We start from the raw sequence: 21,366 nt of genomic DNA on the forward strand, positions 1-21,366 counted from the left end.
GTTCATTATTTTTGGCGGGCTTATTTTTTCACGTAGAAGATTGAAATTTTGCACAAACATTCAGTCCATCGAGTATTACTTACCAGATTTTTTGTTCCGATGTCAGTGCTAAAACAGAGGGGGGGGACCAGAGGGGCAAAAGGTTGAAAAAAGGGATAGTTTTACCCAAAAAATCCCGTTTTTCAGGATTTTCCCGCCTCACATACATGAATGGGACACGTGAGTCCTACCCTCTGAAAGGCAGTTCCATTCTGAAGAGAATGACGGTCGAATCATTATCCTAGGGTAATTAGGGACGTCTCATAGATTTTTTGAAAAATATACTTCTATATAGGGAAAAATGGGACATGGTGGGTATATTTTTTTTTGGCGGGCTTACTTTTGCACCTAGAAGATTGAAATTGTGCACAATCATTCAGACCACCTAGTAGTATTTCTCAGATTTTTTTCAGATCTCTGCATTAAAACAGGGGGGGTCCAAAAGGGGAAAAAATTGAAAAAAGGGATTTTTAGACAAAAAATCCCGTTTTTCATGATTTTCCCGCCTCACATACATGATGGAGACACGTGAGTCATACCGTCTGAAAGGCCGTTCCATTCTGAAGAGAATGACGGTCAAATTATTATTCTAGGGTAATTAGGGACGTCTCAGTTAATTTTTTTCAAAATATACTTCTGTATAGGGTAACATGCGGAATTTTCTGAATTTTTTTTGGCGGGCTTATTTCTGCACCTAGAAGATTGAAATTGTGCACAAACATTCAGTCCATCGAGTAGCATTTAACAGATTTTTTCAGATTTCTGCGTTAAAACAGGGGGTCCAGAGGAGCTAAAAGTTGAAAAAAGGGAAATTTAGACCAAAAATTCCCTTTTTCTGGAATTTCAAGCCTTAGATACATGATGGAGTCATGTGAATGGTACCGCCTGAAAGGCAGTTCTATTCAGAAGAGAATATGGGCGACACATGTCCCTAGGGTAATTAGGGATGTCTCAGGAAATATTTTCCCTGAGATCATAGTGTTTTGTGGTAATTTGGGCATTGTTGGAATTTTTGATAAAATTTCTCCCGCCCTTACTATTCAAGATAGAAACTTGATATTTGGTACTTGCATTTAGTTTACCAAGTACTATTTATCAGATTTTTTGGAGGTCTCTACGTTCAAACACGGGGGGGTAGGGGGTCCAAAGTTGGACAAAAAATTTTCCCCCTCAAAATTTTCCCTTCGACATCAATTTTCCCTCTCTTGGTATATGGTATGGGCATGCAAGTGGTACCATTTGAAAGCCAGCTCTATTCTAAAGAAAATGAGGTATGAACCATGATCCTAGCATAAATAGTGACGATGCAGTAGCTGCGTGACTGAAAGTCTAAAAAGTAGCCCAAAAAGCCAAGATCCTATAAGGGTTAAATGCGTCGGCGCCGCCGTCGAAAAGAGGCCGGCATAAGGAGTCGGCAGAGAGTCGGAAAGAGGCCTTTCCGACTGTTTTGATGACTCTCATGGTCGGCAACAGTCGACAAAGGGCATTTTATTTTACGATTTTGGACCGCTTGCCGCCTCGGCAAAAGGTCGGCAACTTTGAACAAGTAGATCGTCGTGCCGCCGCGGACGGGTGGTGGCTGCCTCCGGCGGGCTACCACCGTCGACGGCGGCAATCCCTCTTTCCGACCGCGACTACCTGATGGGGTATTTGGCACAGTTGAGGAATTAGCCCTATTTCGGACTGACATGAAATTGAAATTCTTCACTTTAACGTCCCACGATTATGGATGTTAGGCTAACGGAAATGGATGATAAAGAAAAGTGAATAATAATGGAAGAATTTTTTGGAATAAGAATGTGGGAGAGAATCTACAGAAGCGTATTTATACCTCCTTTTGTGATATTGTAAAAAGTTTAAACTTTCTGGCATTTTAGCTTCTCCGGAAGATTCATCAGTATCATTCAAAAAGAATATGGAGGAGATAAGAATCACCATTTCATTTTTCCTTTGGTACATATTAAGGGTACATATTTGGTAAATATTTTCACCGTAACCAGAAAAAAAAAAAAAGAACTTCTGCATTCTTGAAGTCGTTTGACTTCAACAAATATTGCATGAATTTCCATATTATTCTTCTTACAAGTTGCAACTAGTAATAGTTCCTGATGTCTTTATAGTTGGACAGCCAGTGGTATGAAACTAAACTAGTTGTCAGTAGGGCATTTCTTTCTGTTCCGGTTATAGGTTCTATTAGCTTAAAAGTACAATCTGATGGTGTCTATTATCCGTTTGAAATCACCCGTCGGGTTGCTGGCCCATGCATAATTCCACGTTGAAAGCATAAAATATTTTGGCATGCACAAAGCAAATATTTTTATACAATTCTTAGCTGGTTTGGACTTCATGTAGATTCGGAAATTGCATTGTCCTCTGACGGGTTCAAGCATTTCATCAATTGTGGTATATTCCCCGACAGAATAGCAATTTCTTTAGTGGATGGTGATTTCCTGATAAACATCTCAAAAAGACGCACATTTGTTAATCTTTCTTCTCCCTTGCCTGTCAGCTTTGTTATCGAAATGAAGAACTTGTAGGAGGAATCTCAGCCTTCTGGGAAAATTTGAATTTCAGTCCCATTTTTTTCTCAAATAGTTGACCCTCCTGGGAAGAATTCATGCTTTCTAATATCAATATATGATTTAACATGAGCGATAATACGATTATATAAAAATGTTCTAATATAAATTATTAGACCATACTGCACATAAAATTGCAACTGATCTATAATTTTAAATCTTACTAACATAACATCTTTTGATTTAAAGAGAGTTGAAATACTAGTTTTTTTTTTAATAGAGTTGGTTAGAACTTTATGATTAAATTGTAAATAATACACAATAGTTTCTCTAATACTTCTGCACAAGCTTTCAGTATATAAGATGGAGAACCATTTGGTTCACTAGCTTTTATTCGGCTTGAGTTTCTTAATTGCTTTCCTAAATTATTCAACAGTAATGAAATTAAAATCTAACGTATGAGGAAGTAAACTGTTAAACTGATTTAAAATACTAACTTTACAATAATCTGACTTTTCATAAACTGATGTAAATAAGTTAGCAAAGGCATTCGCAATTGAATTATTTGTGTTCAATACATTTTAACCACATTTCATTATTCTATTATTTTATTTTTTAGTATTTACGTTTTTACTATTTAACAAATTCCAAAAACATTTTGTATTTGACTTGAACCTTGTTTTATATTATTTAATTTATTTTTTATACATCATTTTCGTAGATTATGTTCTGAATTCTCTAAACATTATTTGATCATATTCTAAATATTTTATTCTCTGTAGATGTATATGTTTCTGTTATCATAATTATTTCATTATCAAACGAACATGGGCATTTAGTTTTAGTTGACGATATTACGTTTGGTACATTTTTAAAGAGAAATGTGATTCACTTAAAAATAACCTATTGCCTTATGAACATTATCACAATTCTCAAGTATTTCAAATTTTTCTTTTCTAATCATTATATAAAACTTTAGAAAACTAGCTTTTGGAAAATTATATTTTGATACATATCCAATATCAGTTTCTTGTTTCTTAATTTTAAAAACCAATCCAGTATTATAACTGAGTGATGTATATCCTCTATAACAAATGGATTGTAAATTCTACTTATTTTTATCGCTTCTCCTTCCACATTTGTTAACATCAAATTTCACGTATTTCTATTTTCAATACATACATCATTTATTGATTTTAGATCATTCATAATTAAGAAATCTGCAAGTATAGTGTAACATGATCCATCCTGATTAAGTTCATATGTAGGACCATTAATATGGGGCAGATTAAAAGCGCTTACCACAATTACATTTTTTGCGAATATGTCTATAATAGATTCAAAGTATTAAAAAATGACACATAATCATCACACTTTGAAGACGGGGATAAGTAAGAACTAATGTTATATATATATATATATATATATATATATATATATATATATATATATATATATATATATACAAACTATACTTTGTTAGACATATAAATATTATAAACAGCCACTAATACGCATCTGGCACCTTTATTCATCCTCTCACATTTATAAACAACGTAAGTATCTCATTTGAACCCATAACCATGGATATAATTATACAGAAAACTTTCTATTACTGTATACATACATAGCATCGGCACTATTAACATAAAATTCATTTAATTTTGATTAGTCCCCTTACATTTTGGTAATATATTAATATATTACTATAATTTATTGTCGTTAATGTGCGTTAAGAAGCTAGTATCTGAGAATCGGGCATTTTACAATTTTAAAACATCATCAGTTGTCTTTAGCTCTCTATCTGTATATCTTTCCTTTAACTTTACAACTTCAGTATTATCAATCCCCCCTAAAACGCATAACCTTTTTCTTTTTATATTTTCCTTGCTTGTGCCAAAATTATTCTTCTATAATTAGTTACTATGATTAGCATAGATCGTCTACGTAACATTCAAACCCAAACGGGTTGTATTTAAATTTCGCTTCACTTTACGTCTTTCTTCAATCTTTCCTTTTTCCATTCTCTAACAAATTTAACAATAATACCGCTGTCTTTTTGATTCGTCACCTTCTTCATTCTATGACAAATGTCAATTAATTCCTTATTGATATCAATGTTTAAAGCTTTACAGACGTTCCTAACAGTTTTAAAAGTATTCTCACTTTGGTTTACGGGTACAACGTAGATTTAAATACAATTACGTCTATTGTATTGTTTAATCTCATTTAATTTTAAACGGTATTCAGTCAATTGCTTCTTTAATATGAGATTTTCACTTTCCAAATTTGAAATTTTTCCAACACACGAATTCAACTTTTGAGATTTTTATTTGATTAAATCAATGTTTCGAACTAACTTCTCATGTAAAATGTTCAGCGACTTTTCTACATCACATTCAGTTTCTCTATCCTGTTTCTCTAAATTTGCTATTTTCTCATTTAATTAATTCAGTACTTTGTGGATTTTTCGACCATAATTATGGAAGCTTCGGATATAGTTTCTTCTAACATTTTACGTTTTAATTTGATTTAATTATTGAATTGCCATTCTGATTCTCTGACATCATATAAGTCATATCATCTTTCAAATTGACACATTTTAGGTAAGCATAATTCATTCACTGCACACAATGTATTTTCGACAAATCCTGATGTCTAACCAATTTATTGCACTCTAAACAAATACTCATGATTATTTAATCTTATTACTTAGATTCTTCCATCTGAACTGGCAACTATGAAAATTCTAGCGTCTCTGATTCTTTTTCCTGTCAATTTCAATTCCATTAGGGCACTTAGTGTTTGTACCCCGATTAATTTTAAGTATGAACTGCAACTTCGAATATACTAACGTATCAGATACAATTGATGAACGATCTGAAGTTTGATATTTCTTTACATTAGTACTACAGGATTTGCACTCAAAGATGCTGTTTAGTTAGTTGTATTTCACAAACATCAATCCTAGTGAAAAAAAAATATGTACCACAGTTACTTACAGTGCATTGTACATCTCTTGAAATATATTTACTTCATATTTCCAGATATACCTAATACACAGATAATATGAAGCACATTCACCTAACCCCTGTCAGAACACCATCATCAATGCCGTCGTATAAAGCCAAGACGAATGCTTGTTATGTATACTGTAATGAAGTCAGAAAAGTCTGTTTGTTCAGCATATGGAATCATTTAGAAGTTAACTTTGATTATCTTATTGATTATATTATTACAGAAATTTGAGGAAAAATCATGACTGACAGGAAGCCCTGGTCGCGCATACAGGTGTATATGCCCAGTGCTGAAGTAAACAAAATACGGCGATTTTACTACATATTATACATATAATAGAGGCAGGAGAGACGTATTAAAAAGTATTAGTATGAGAAAAGTCCGCTTTAGCTCCCTCATTAGCTCCGATTGCTGGGGTACATCTATCATGACATTGCAGTTTACAAGGAATAGTGTATATTGTAAATGCTTTAAAAATAAGATTAACACTGTTTTTTTAAAAGCTATTATAGGTTTTTTAAATAATGTCTCAATACTATTTATTTTTTTTTAAAAAAAAGGAAACGGGTATTCAGAGACAAGAAAACTAGGTCCTTGGAATGGAATGCATAGGTTACGAGGGAACGAGAAACTGGAAACCATTTCTTATTGGTGCTCATATATAAGTAACGGAAGGGAGGCTTCCAAACAATTTATCCGCAAAAACCTTGCATCTTTCTTAGCCGGAAATTCACCCTTAAATTTATATATTTGTAATACTTTACATATTTCCAGTTCTAGATGCTAGTTAATACTCAAATTGTAATGAAATAAAATCTAGACTCTTACAAGGCTGAGACTAGTGCATCCGCAATTATAATATTAGGTACATAGTTTTTCTTAGAAAAAACTCGTCATATTTTGGAGATATTTAATATGTGTATTATATTGTGAAAAACAATTGAATTTCCTTTGCTTTCTGTTTATACTTATTATTATTATTCTACTTGGAGAAGCTTTTGCCATCTAATGGGCATCAGGAACATACATGCATCATTTAGTCTAAGGTACAGCAGAGTACCAGCAGGCTCTGAATTGCATTATGTTCTGAAATCGTGTTTCAGTCGTTGTTAGAATTTAATAAATACAAGCATAAAGCTCAAATTAGTTTTTGACTTTTCTCGTGTTTAACATCCCCCCTCTCTCTGTGTCACTTATTTAGTGCATTCGTCCCAGCTTTACTACGGCAAACCACAACTCCATCCGCACCTACATTTTATCGCAAACCGAAGCTGGGAAGGAACGGTTGACAAAATATAGGTACCGTAAAAAATAGAAATATGTATAGATGATTAACTAAAGCACACATATTAACTAATAAAATTATCATACAATACAAATCACAAAATCCGATTAAACTGTGCAAAAAATATAATGACACTGAATATGATTTACACAAATTAAAAGGATTGTGTAGTTATAGATTCACTTTTAATGCTCAACCCAAAAAGAGTGAGAGGAGCCAACTTTCGATAATACAAGCGCACGTATTAACTTAAGTTGCACACTTAGCTTACATTCAAGGGTGGCGAACTCTCTGGGGTCTCGCGTCCTCGGGGACACTGGCACGACTGGACTTTCCCTTGTCGAAACGTAGTTTACATGCTACTGGTCTTTCTTCAGGAGCAGAGTCATTGACCAATCAGCACTCATTTACCACAGTGCGTAGGTGGAAATGCGAATGTCCCGAAAGTTGAATAAAAGGAGACAGTTACCAAGCATGTTACCATCACGTGAACAAATGCCCTATTTCTCGACCATATATGGCCGTAGAATCGAAGTGAGGCTTACCAACACAAATGCACAAAATATCAAACTGATGAAAAAAGCTTCGAGATTGTTCCTCTATATACGAGGCTGGGTTATTAAAGTTTAAAATTAACACTGTCTTTTCCAGTTTCTTTCAAATCCGAAAAAATGAGCATCCCCGTCGCTGATAGTTCTCCATGTTTTTATTTATTGCAATTCTTATTATTAAAAATCAACTTACGTGGAATGGGAAGATGCATCGTCTGTATGAAAATCAAAGCGCCGAACTGCAGCGATATCATGAACATCCGTAGACAGATTTCAAATTAGCTTGATACTTCTGACTTTCGATATTGATGTGTCAACATTCGACATCTGCTGAGGAATTGAAGGAAGTGTAAAAACAAAGTATTTAACCAAGCATGTTACTTTTACAAGTATAAGAATGAAATTGGCGCGAGCTAGAGTGAGCAGCACTCCCTAACTTCTTCCCCAATGCTGCTGCTTCTTTCGGATGTGCCTTTTTTCCAGCACTCCACTGAATCGATACATTAAATATATACGGCGTGTCACAAAAATAATTGTCAACGATTGTAAACGATCTTAGTGCCTTAATTTAATTATGTAGAATAGTGTAGATACAGTACATCGTATAAGAAGTATGTAATCCAGATGCAAATGTTAAAGTAAAACTTGCCATTTTTGAGGAAGGAGGGCCTGTAATGCAATGAGAAATTTCTTCTTTTGCAGAAATTTATTTGTAACAATGCATTGTATACAATTTCAAGGCATATAAACTATAAATTTAAAATCGTCACGCCAACCCTAATAAACAGTCATTCTAATATGCATATGTCACTACTGACACCATCGGGTGTTAAAATATGCAGGTAAATTGGTGACTTGAAATTTTTTGTATATAAGAGGGAGGTTCAATAGTTACTGTGCCCGGCATGTTTATAATACTTGAGCTTTGATGGCTGATGAGGGTTATTATAGCCTAATGTCTTAGATGCCTATATGCTATATTTCACAACCATAGGTTCTATATAATTATTCTTTTTTGTCGTTTCAGGTGTGAGAGGTGGCATCTAGCTTGAAAAATGCAGAAAACCGAACAAAGAGCTATCATCAAGTACCTCCAGAAAAAGGGGTTAAGCCCAAAGGAGATTCATGAGAACATGATCAGTGTGTTGGGTGATGGGGCTCCTTCCTACCAGGTGGTAAAGAACTTGTGCTGTGACTTCCGTTGCGGCAGGGAAAGCTGTCAACAGGCCCCTGGTGCTGGTCCTCCAACAACATCATGCACCCCAGAAAACATTAATGCTGTGCATGATACGATTACAGCAGGCAGACGAATCACGGTGCTATAGTTAGCAGACATCATGCACATCTCTGTAGGCTTAGTGGAAGCCCCTGTGCATGAACACTTGAGATTCAGAAAGGTGTTAGAGCGATGGGTACCCTAATTGTTATATCGTGAAAATCAGAAAGACAGAGTTCGATGCTCGAGGGCTGGTTTGGAAGTTATGGGGGCAGACCTGAAGCAGTTCTGTGATAGATTTGTGACAGTAGATGAGACGTGGCTCCACCACTATGATCCCGAGTCCAAACGACAAAGCATGGAGTATCGGCACAGTAGTTCGTCTCCCCCATGGAAGTTCAAGGTACAAGCATCAGCACGCAAGGTTATGGCCACATTTTTTTGAGGTGCGAAGGGTATGCTCCTTATTGACTACCTGGAGGTTGGACACACTATCACGGGGTCATATTATGCAGCCCTAATCTTTAAGTTACGCGAAGCAATCATGGAAAAACGGCGCGGGATGTTGCAGCGAACAGTGATGTTCCACCAAGATAATGCTCCGGCCCACAAAGCCATCCCACTGGTGCCGCAATCCATGCTGGTGATTTCGATGTGTTGGATTATCCTCCCTACACACCCGACCTCGCCCCTAGTGACTTTCATTTGTTCCCAAAGTTGAAGGAGCACCTCAATTGGAAGAAGTTCCACTCAAATGCAGCTGTTATTGAAGCTGTGGAGGAATGGCTCACGGCTCAGCCAGAGATTTTCTTTGAAGCTGGCATAGTGACTTTACAGCATAGGTGGAAGAAGTGCATTGCTATGAAAGGAGACTTTTTGAAAAAATAATGCTGCTTATAGGTCAGGGGCAATAATTATTGAACCACCTTCGTATAGTAAGAGGTGAATTTAGAAAGTAAATTCCGATGGACTGTGAAATGAAAAACGAAGAGCAGAAGTGATTTTTAATAATGTGGAGTATACTTCAACATATGCATCATTCCTGTTGAGGCATTTGTCGTACGCTACACTAGCTTTTATATTCATATGTCAAAAAATTATGTTATCAAGGACTGGCTCCAGGTTGTCCCAATCATCTGCAACGCCCAATCAGGAAGATCGTACGCCCAATATCGATTTAGGAACTGCTATGTCAACAGTACATGAATTGATGTTTAGCTTGTGGCGGGACATAAGACACCTAACCACTTTCATTGCCGGTGATGTTGTAATCTAGGATCTAGTTACTTTCCTGATGGTAATGCAGAAGGAAGATCAAGGAAGGCTCTAGATGCGTTTTCTTGTGTTCCGCTGTCAATTATTTTGGAAGCCTTCGTGCACACAGCTTATAAAACTGTAGACGCTGGAGACAATCTCAGGCAACAAGGAACGAAGGATATGCAGAAATCAACATGAGAGTTCGGAGAGTGTGAACCGCTGATTCTGCAAAATTGTTTACTGCACATTTTCCACCAACTCAGACGTAACCTTGGATGGGCGGTCACTCCGGTGCACGTCGTTTACATTGACCGGGCCTACCGTGAATTGTCTACACCATCTTGTAATAATATCTTCACTCATGACATATACTGCACACAACTGCCGGTGAATCTCTGACGTCGACAACTCAGCGTAAAAAAAATCTGATTACTACGAGTACCTCGTAACTCGGTGGAAGACTTTGCAGCCATATTTGCCGTGCCATAGTCTTTCACATAACTCCACACAACTGTGCTCGTGCTAAATTATGGCTACCTGTTCTTCTTTCACTCCTACAGAAAGGTGTCCCTCTCTGACCACTTATGCCATCTTACGGCACATTTGGAACTTACTTTCTGGATGTGTCTCGCACTTGTATCTGATTTGACAGATAGGCTTATAGATGGAAAGAAAGAGAAATATTAATAGTTTTTGATATTGAAAACACATTTATTGAATAATCAGCTCTGATAACTTTGTCATTATGGCTAAAGAACTGAAAGAAAAAGTCATTTGCCATGTATCGTATTTCTCAAATATCTACAAAACTAGGTTGGGAACCACTGGTTTCCACTGAGTACATAGGTAGAAAAGTTTTTTATTAATGTTTATGTCAATCGATTTTTTAAGTGCACAAGTAAATATTGAGTCTTTGTCCAATGTCGTCTGTAGATTGGAACAAATTTCAACATACATGGCTTCAGTGTCAAATTACACAGAACAACATGGAAAATAGCACATCAAAATCTTGTTTCTGATAGGAATATGTATTCAGAAGAAAATTATGAACAAATTGATAAATTATAGGAGAAAACGAAAATTTCTGCTCTAGAAAAAAAGAATATTGTCATTGTGGTTTAGAATAATTTCACTTAAACACTCAAGCACCGTTATACTTTGTATAAGGTGAAAATATCTCTACATGAAAACACGAGTTTCATTTCACAGTTTGAAGCTACAGTAGACTTCCAAACTATACGAATTCAATACTTAAACTTGGAGTAGTACATCTGTTTGGCAGGGGCTATTACAATACTTTTAACTGACCGAAATCTCAATACTTCCTTCTTTGATCCTTCATGAAGGTTACAATAGATCAAAGATACAACCTGATTCTCGGATGCTGAGTCCATATCAAAAAGCTCTTCACTTGCTATCCCTAACTGATTTTGTTCTATGGCTATGAAGATTGAAACCAAAACTCGTTAATTTCATTACTTTCGATTTGAGTACAAGGCAGGAGACAGAACCTACCTTTGAAAAGCTAAAAAACAAACAAACAAACAAACAAAAAATGCTTCTCGACGTCTTTTACAATTTTTACTCAATGAAAATTTGTATTGAAACCAAAAGTACTTGTAAATTCAATCACTTCCGGTTTCGATATTGTGATGTGATGATATATGTGCAGTATATAGATACTCTTGATACGCTGTGTTGATTACAAATATAATTTGTCACTATCTATAACTGTTTCTATTCTATGTCGATAAATGTTGAAAACAGAAGTAGTTAATTTGAACCTCTTCCGATTAGAATAGAGGGTTAGTGGAAAAGATGGTACCTATTCTTCTGAAGCTGAATTAATTGCAGGAAACCGCATCTCGATATCTCTTTACCGTTTTTTGCTCTATGGAAATCGATATTGAAACCAGAAGTAATAGTAAATTTGACCCAGTTCCGATTTTGTTAGAGTATTGTTGATAGTCGTGATACGTTGTCTTGAGATGCGGAATCGTTTGATGCGTATTTTTGCTATGATACCTGTTAACAGATGGACGTACGTACAAAACCCTTCTATTAGATTTCCGATATTTATGAATAGCATAATTTGGAACTCTAACAATTATAAGTTATTACATATGAAAACTTTTTTGTCTATAAGAAATTCACACATTTAAGTATAACAATGTAAAATAATATTATCAATCTGTACCTGTTTTATGTAATGACCAGAGGCGCAATAATTGAGCAGAAATATGCATTTTGAAAAAAAAAAAAAGGTTTTGTCGATAGATTTTGTTGATACGGTTGTTATGTAAAGAATAGTTGATGTCAAGAAGAAATATATTTGGAATGTATTTGTAATGTAATGGTTTCAAGGAGTCATCTTTTGGAAATAAAAAGAAACGTAAGCTGTTAATATCGTCTAAAAGTGCTGTTGCTGCTATTATTATTTAATAATACAGATATAGGTATATAGATTTGTAATATTCTCGTTACATAAGGTTCAAGATAAAAACTGCCTACATGATTTTTACCTCCGGGAAAAGAATAGGTGATTCTGAATGATTTTGATGTGTAGAAAACGAAAACGATAGCAATTTTTGTACATCACATCACAGTTCTGAGATATTGCATGATATATATTTTGTTCATACATGTAATTTATTGAAATGAAGAACGTAAAGTAAGCCCAATTAACCGTCAAGAATCGAAGAGTGGAAGTTTAAAATACTTTGCCATAAGGACATTCTACCTATCACAGCCCACTTGTCTCTTTTTTCAAATAGATAACAATTATAAGCAGTGTTTCCAACAACGTTAAAATAATGTCACCAAACGTACTGCGAAAAATCATTAGAAACCTTAATTGAAACAATGGAAATAATGCTAGTTTATTCGCTGTACGACATTTTGAAAGTACCTAAATCCCTAGTTTAACAATGGTAATCGAAACAAATCTTCTCTAAAATATATTATCAAATCGCTAGATTTAGCGACAAAATCTATAAATTTGCAACACTAATTGTAAGACCTTCAGGTTATAAAAAAATTCATTTGTTTCGTCACTCTCGCTGCATATCACTATGTATTTTCGTTCCTATAGTCAATCGATGATTCAAAGTGAGAAAACATATGCCCCATCGTCTTAGCGCGTTCTCCTTCCCTTGCAAACAAAAATAGGTTCCTGTGTGAGGTGTTAAAATTTAGAGTTCTTGATAAGATCTCTTTAACGCGTGACAGTGTGTTGTTGACAAGATCTCTTCGCGTTTGTATTGTTTAAGTGTTTGAAGCGTATTGGTTTAGAAATCGAGTGTTGTGTTGTGTACCAAGTGAGTTATTAGTACAAAATGAAGCGAGTTCGTTCACGCCGAACGTGTACTAATCATCCGAATAATTTTTATGTGTGCTAGATTTACACCCAAACCACAAAGGAAGAAAATATATAACATTGCAAAACTTGCTTATTCTTTGTACTTCGGGTGTCGAATTGATGACCAGGACAAGCCATGGGCTCCTCATCAGTGCTGCGTAACTTGTACAACAAATCTTAGGTTGTGACTACATGGGAAACTAAAGACCTTGCCATTTGCTGTACCGATGGTGTGGAGGATAAAAACAAACCACCTTAATGACTGTTACTTCTGCATGACTAAAATCTCCGGCATATCTAAAAAAGTAAACACGTCATCCAGTATCATAATATTCTTTCGGCCATTCGACCTGTGCCTCACAGTGACGATTTACCAATACCTGTACCCCCTGACACATGGACAGTAAAAGAAGATGACTGTAATGAGCCTGACGTTTCGCCGAAGCCAGTGGCTTCTACTTCAAAAGATGCGGACTATATACCAATACTTGCTGACAGTGATATACATTTAATAGAGCAGGAAGATTTTAGCACGTGACTTAAATTTGTCGAAAGAAGCATCCAAACTTCTAGGTTCTAGACTACAGCAATGGAAATTACTCGCTTCTAGTACAAAGATTTCTGAGTTTCGACACAGACATCAATCCTTTGCACATTAGTTTGCTATGGAGGAGAATATGTGTTTCTGTACAGACGTTACTGGTTTGATGAACAAAATAGGCGTGACCATGTAACAATCTGTATCGAAACGTTTTAATGTACGTATCATTCAGTAGGATCTAGATTGTCCGACAAAGTTTTCGGGCTATTTCTCAGCCTCTACTCAACCGATCTATTTCAAATTTTGGGAGACATAACTAGATAGCCCTAGAAGATCACCCGTAACATTTTCTGTATATCAGCTAAATGGGAGCTGAGAAATATCCCGAAAGTTGTGTCGGATAATCATGGTTATACTGTGTATAATGCGAATAATAAACCTGTTCATATCTTCTGAACCTAACGTGACAGGGCATTCCTATGGTGATTTTCGAAATCAGCGCGACCGTTTCCTTAAGAATCACCTATTTAAATCGCGGAGGCATAAAAAAAAGTTTTTATCTGTTGGGCAATGTAATTCAACACGTTCAAAACTGGTGCTTAGTAGAGGATTTTTCTCGATAAGTATTTATTTGCCTTCAGTGTACATTAAACTGGGACTTATCAAAAGCTTCCTGAAACGTATGGATCAAACATCACGTGCATTCATGTACTTCCGAGAGAAATTACCAAAGATCAGTGATGCTAAAATAAAGGGAGGAATATTTGTAGGACCGCAAATTGGGAATAATGAATGATGATAAATTTGTTGATCTATTCAGTGCTGTTGAGAAAATGGCATGGCTATTCTTTGTAAGTTAGTGTAAAAACATTTTAGGCAACCATAAGGCAGAGAATTATGGCGATATTGTACATGAACTAGTGAGATCATATTACCGTATGAGATGTAACATGTCACTTAAACTACACTTCCTGAACGATCATTTGGAATTCTTCCCGGATAATCTTGGTGCCATTAGTGACGAACATGGTGAACGATGTCATCAGAATATCTCTCAAATGGAAAAGGGTTATCAAGGAAAGTGGAGTGCAGCAATGTTGTCTGACTATTGCTGGACCTTACGACGGGACTTTTCTGAGGCAAAATTTCTGAGGAAATAGTGTAGAAAACATTTTTAGGTAATTTCCTTAAGTTTTACTTACTTCTATGCTGCTCATTTCTTTGATTCATTTGCGTTCTAATACCGATTTTTAGAAACTTTATGTAAGAAATTATTGTTGCAAGACCATGTTTTTATGGCAAATACGTATAATACCTAAGCTGCCATAGGCATGCACAAAAACCACTTTCACATGAAAACATAGGCCGATGGAGAAATTCTACAATTTGATCTGGATTCAAGGCCAAATTATCTTCCAGAAACCGTTTGTTTTGTTCTTGTGACAGAAACTTTATTTATTTATTATTTGTATTCGAGTGTAATTGTTAAGGTGAAAAACTTAGACTGATGTGAGTCACGTGAGAACAAGAATCGCCGTCTGGACGTGTGCAGTTCTCTGAGTGTATGGAATAACTGGAACAGTTTCCTTCATGAGAGGCAGTCATAAACTGTCAGGACTCTGGTGGGTTCAAAGTCTAAGACGGTTTCCAAAAGCTCTAGATGTTGTTTCTAGATCGGTGATGTGTGATGTGACTACAGTGATGAATTCCACGAAATGTAACCAGTGGTGGATTTAAGCATCTTGCGGCCGTAAGCGATTTGTGGGCGGAAGTATCTCACTGACTACTACATCCACCCTGTGATAAGCTATTCATGAATGAAATCGTCTCAGCAGATCTTAAACAGTTTTGCTTTAACCACAGAGTGTTGTATAGTACATTTACATTTTAGTATATAAAGGCATCTTTAAGTTCAGCAGTTCATTGTAAATACGTGCAAAAATTCTACCAGTACTTGATGTGCATATGGAAGTGCAAAGATCACAAAATGTTACTCACCTAAAATAGTAAAGTTACCACAATGATCAATGTATTCTTGCCATATTTCCGGTAGTAGATGGATCCCACGCCAATAAAACTTCACAATTTTGGAATTGAAGAATTCTCGTAGGCAATTTTCACAATCTCCACATCAGCAAAAGTATTCTCACAGAAGGAGGTTTGCAAAGCGCTAAAAAGGTGAGATTGTGTAAAGGACAAGTCAGGGAAATAGCGCGAGTGAGGCAAAACCCAGCCATAGTTTATTAATTTCAGACATGTTGTCACAGCAGTATATGGTTTAACATTATCATATTATTGATGACACGTTGGCTCTTTGATCGTAAGATTCCTGCAGTCCAACTAACTGTTGAGAGTAAAAGGTCACCTTCTTGAGATGAAGTTCTTGTTTGGACGACAATGAAAGCAACTCAGAAACGTTGTACACACTTCTACGATGCTTTACGTTCCAGTATTGATTCATTTTTCATATCCTGTGACAATTAATGCGAAGAAGAGGTCATTTTCTGTACCGGGAAATTAAGAAACATATGTCGTGATTCAATCCTCTAGCTGAGTTGCACTCACTTCAGTTGAGATGGAACCCAACGATCTAATTTTGTGATGAAACCCAGCGACATAAGCCTTCTTCATACTGTTGTTCCGTATACTTGGAAGGTTTCCACTAACTCCTCTACAGTAGGATTCAGACTGACTGTTATCGCTTGGTCTAGATCAGCGTTTCCCAACCGGTGTGCCGCGGCACACTGGTGTGCCGCGAATGGGCCGCTGGTGTGCCGCGAGGAAATCGAAACAAAATTATTAGTTCTATAGCGACCAAATTGCAAGACATAGGAAAAAAGGTATATTTTTGTATTTCACATGACTATGAATTTTTACCATGGAAAAAATTACTGTAATTGTAATATATTATTCTGTGTAGCAGCCAGTATTTCGGCTCGTACACATTTCCACGGTTAGCTGCTATTTTACGCTTCAATTGAGTGTCATACTAAAAGCGAGAAATGGAAGCACTTGTACGGTACGCAAGTGAACGTTCGTAGAACACTCATTTGCACGTGAATGACAGAACAACACTTTCTTCAACAGGCGTGTTTTGACTTCGACGCATCGCAAGCTGTGTGATTGCAATAATATTCATCGGTTTTGGTTAAAACAGCAAAGTTAAAGGTACAAGATATTTGTTTGTTCGTTCGTTATTTAGTGATCTTCGTTTTTAGTGAAAGGTTGGATACAGTTTTCGAAAAAGAGAGCGTATTTTTAAAAATCTGAGTCCTATATTTCATTGCAATTGTTTTCTATTTAAAAATTAGAATTAAAAAATAAGCATAATGAATTAGCATAGGGGAAAATCAGTGATCGAGCTTTCATCTCTGTGAGAAGGAGATCAGTAATAACAGAAAAAGAAATTAGCATTATATTTTATATTTGCAAATAATAATAATAATAATAATAATAATAATAATAATAATAATAATAATAATAATAACAATAATAATAATAATAGTAATAATATATGAGTGTGCCGCGAGAATTCAAGTTACACCCGTAGTGTGCCGCAAGTTGAAAAAGGTTGGGAAACGCTGGTCTAGATCCTCTTCAGAAAACGCTGATTGACGCTTAGAGTGTGGTTAATATGAACAACATCTGTCGCTGTTCCTGAATTTTCGAAAACAGCACTGACATGTTCTTTCGTTAATTTCATCCTCACCATACACTTGCCCAATATCGCAGCAGGCCAAGTCCTTATTGAACTGAAACAATAAACAGTGTCTTATGTGTTCCTTGTTAGTCTCTGTTTGATCGGCTCAACAGTATTCAGTTACGAGTGACTAGTACACACTGACTGCTTGCTACTGCTGTAATGTTCTGGAGCACCATCTATTCGGTCACATCTTCCACCAGCGACCAATCACAAACGGGTACAACTTTTCACATACCCAATATATGGCGTATGCAACATTTTATGATCAGTACATGAAACTTAGATTTCTTATTTGAGAGTAATGATGGAATGAACCACACAAAACGAAATGTAAAACGTTATTAGAAAAAATATTTTTTTTCTAAATGATAATCATAATTCATTTGTAGCCTCTCTGAGCTCTGCGGCCGTCGTCAGATTGCCATGTTTGTTTAGTCGGAAATCGAACGCTGAATGCACCGCAACTTTGCTAGTATACCCCAAAAATATTCAAATGAGACAATGTCCTTATGTTACATGGCAATGTAGTTCAAATATAGCTCAAAGAACATTATACACTCTACATAATTTGTAGTATGAAACCCTTCCTCATCCACCGTATCATTCTGGCGTCTTTCCCACTGACTATTATCTCCTCCAGCATATAGAGCACTTTTTGGTAAAGTAGACCTACATTCGCTCAAACCCTAATAATATCTTTAGAATCAGGTTTGAGAAATATGAAAGTTTCAATGTCAGTATGATCATCGTGCTACACGCTCTAAATGCAAACGTAAATAACTTATTCGTTCAGCTAGAAAAGAAAGTGTTAATATCAGCCAGGATCTAGAGGATAAAAACTAGGGGGATAGCCCGACCTCGGATTATGACAGGTAACTTATATCATGAATTTACTATAACATTTCAAAAATACGTAAAAATAGGCCTACCTGAAATTATTTTTCTCACTAAAAAAATAGCCTAGGCCCTAAGCCTGGATCCGCCACTGGTTAAGATGAAAATCATCTTACATATAATGGAACCAGAATACATTTTCTGCATAGACTTAATCCATCTTTCACGTCTACATCTTACACAAACACGAGGACTCGAACTCAGAGTGATCTTAAGATGCAATAAACATTTGTACCAACTCCAATTAATATTGAAACCCATGAATAAAAATGCCAAGGGTTTAAAGGACTATTTGTGGGTTCACTGATCATGGTAAGCCCATTTGTAACTATTCAATATAAAATATGGTCAAATGCTACAAAAGCGAACTTACTAAATTTCGATCCTTCTAAACTTTTCAAAAATAAGACTTAAGTAAACGCAAACCTTACAGTGCGATCATTAAATTCAATTATCTGAACATTGTGACATCTGACTACAATCTGTTATTATGACAAAAAGTCATGATCTGAATTTTCACCATGCAGAATAGTATTCAAACAAGCGTGGAACTAACTTTTAGCCGTAGAGTGCAATTTAAAAGTAGAAGTTGTATTTGAAAATCACAGTTTAAATAAAATCATTTCTTACTAGTAGTATTGGATTATGATTAGGATTATGTAATTACGTCGCTCTTAGGAGTATGTGCAGCATTGTTATGAGAAATTAAACAATAGATATGATCTGCTATTGAACAGTGTACTTTTCACTCTCAGTTTTCAAATAAATAAATAAATAAATAAATACATGAATAAATAAAAATCTATCCTAGGAGAATAATAACTATCAACTGCATCTAATTCGCAATGAAGAATATACTTTTTACAAAAAATATTAATTTTTCTCGATTTTCTCAAAGATTACGCATTAGGATATATCCTGAAGCATATCCTTTTGTAGAGCCCGATATTCAAGGGCGCCGATTCCAGGGGGCCCGGGGGCGCCCGGGCCCCCCAAAGCTCATGTGGGCCCGCACATTGTATTTATGAATATACAATATTTGACATAATTTGAATGCATAATTTGTCTTAAAACCTTCATATATGGCTTCTGTATCTGAATGGACCCCCCAAATTTAGAGAGATATCGGCGCCCTTGGCAATATTATCTGTCGATTAGTAGGAATATGTTTCATTTTGGACAATATTGTAGTTAAACGAAAAGTGAAGTTGTAGAGTTTGGGCTATATCCCATTAACATTCTGTAGACTGTCGTCTTGTATTTTGGTAGATCTAATGAAAAAGTGTGTATGCATCCTTTGCCAGTTTCATTTTAATTGACGAATTGACGATCGTACAGCATCATTTTCTTAAATTCACAAAAAAATATTTTTTATTGATTTTCTCGAAAACTACACATAAGAATTTAAACTCAACCATATCAATACGGTTTATCGATTGATGTATGTCCTATCTTTGGACATTTTTTTTGGGGGGGGGGGTTAAACGCTAATAATATTGTAGAATTTTGATTGATTTATTTTATAAAGTCCCTTTCTACATTGAAGTTGTACTCGTATAAGATTGAACCTACCATTTAAGATGCTATCACAGTGAGGCTATATAAGATGGGTTTAAGATGGCATATTGTTTGTATCGGAAGCAGATAATCGTAAACAGGAAGATAAAACAGTGTTAGCAGCTTCATCACCAAGGATCAACAAAAATAACTATTACGTGCAGAATTTGGTATCCATACGGTATTAGATTCAATACTGCAAAAGGGCCCCGCTAGCTCAGTGGTAGAGCGTTCACCTCTGGTGCATGGGGTCATTGGTTCAATCCCAGCTCGCGGCAAGTGAGCTTTGTGGTGGATAAAAACAGTATGTGCGTGGGTATTCTCGGGGTCCTCCCGTTTCTTACCGCTTTATTCATCCCATCAATCCACTCATTTCTCATCGTCACCGTTTCCTTTAGCCTGACCGGCATAGGCGTGGGACGTAAAACTTAAAGATTTCATTTTCATTTCATTTTCAAAATTAAAACCGCTTGTTAACCGTGTGAAAACATCTTATCTAAACATTATTCGTCACGGGTGAATTGGCTGTCTGCTGGCCTGAATATGCAGGGTAGTCACATCTCAAGTTTCCGTTAAGGTGGCCCTACTAAAACTCAGAGACCAGCACGAAACCAGCATGAAAATATATGTGTAGATTATAATATATCCCATTGAGATCAATGTTCATAAAATAAATAAAGAAATAAATTCAAAACAGAACATTTTCCTCATCATGTTTATTGATATCAAAAGGTTCCCATACGCGATCGAACCGTGCCCGGCCCCGGTTCGGGCCGTAAAATTTTAAATACACAATCATACATCTCGGACCTTTTCGGGCCTAACTTTGTAACTATACTATACCACAATATTTATTAGGCCATTTTTTCTGAAGAACTTTTAAAGCACAACTGCAAAATTAAACCTCTTATTGTGTAAATAAATGTACAATTTTGCCTCAATTATTAAGTTTTTGTAATTCAGGCTTATTTCGAGCTCATTTGATTATTACAAGCTCGGGCCGGGCTAGGACCTAAATGCTAAAACATATTTCGGACTCGGGTCGAGCCTCACACTATAAACTCATGGGCTGGGCCGGTGCCGGACCCGTGCAAAAAATCCCGGCTCGTGCAGACCTCTATCGTATGCATAATTTAGTAATGAGTTTTTAACCTATTTATAATAAGATCTAATTTATGAGTATAGAAATTTAAACTATTTCCCGGAGAGCTTTAATTGTTTATTCTTGTTTCTAATTTGTGTTTAGATTTGGTTTTACTTATGTTAGTGAGAATGTGTACTACTGAGATTAATTCTTTTTTCTTTAATGTGAAAATCTTCTGTGTAAAAAATATATTTAAATTAATTATACAAATAACAAATAGTACCAATTAAAGTGTTCTATACACTTTTAGGTAAAAATGATAATGCCAATTATACATTTTTCTA

The sequence above is a fragment of the Thermobia domestica genome, chromosome 9 (genome assembly GCF_964235325.1).
Source record: "Thermobia domestica chromosome 9, izTheDome1.hap1.1, whole genome shotgun sequence".
In the NCBI taxonomy this organism is placed as follows: Eukaryota; Metazoa; Arthropoda; class Insecta; order Zygentoma; family Lepismatidae; genus Thermobia; species Thermobia domestica.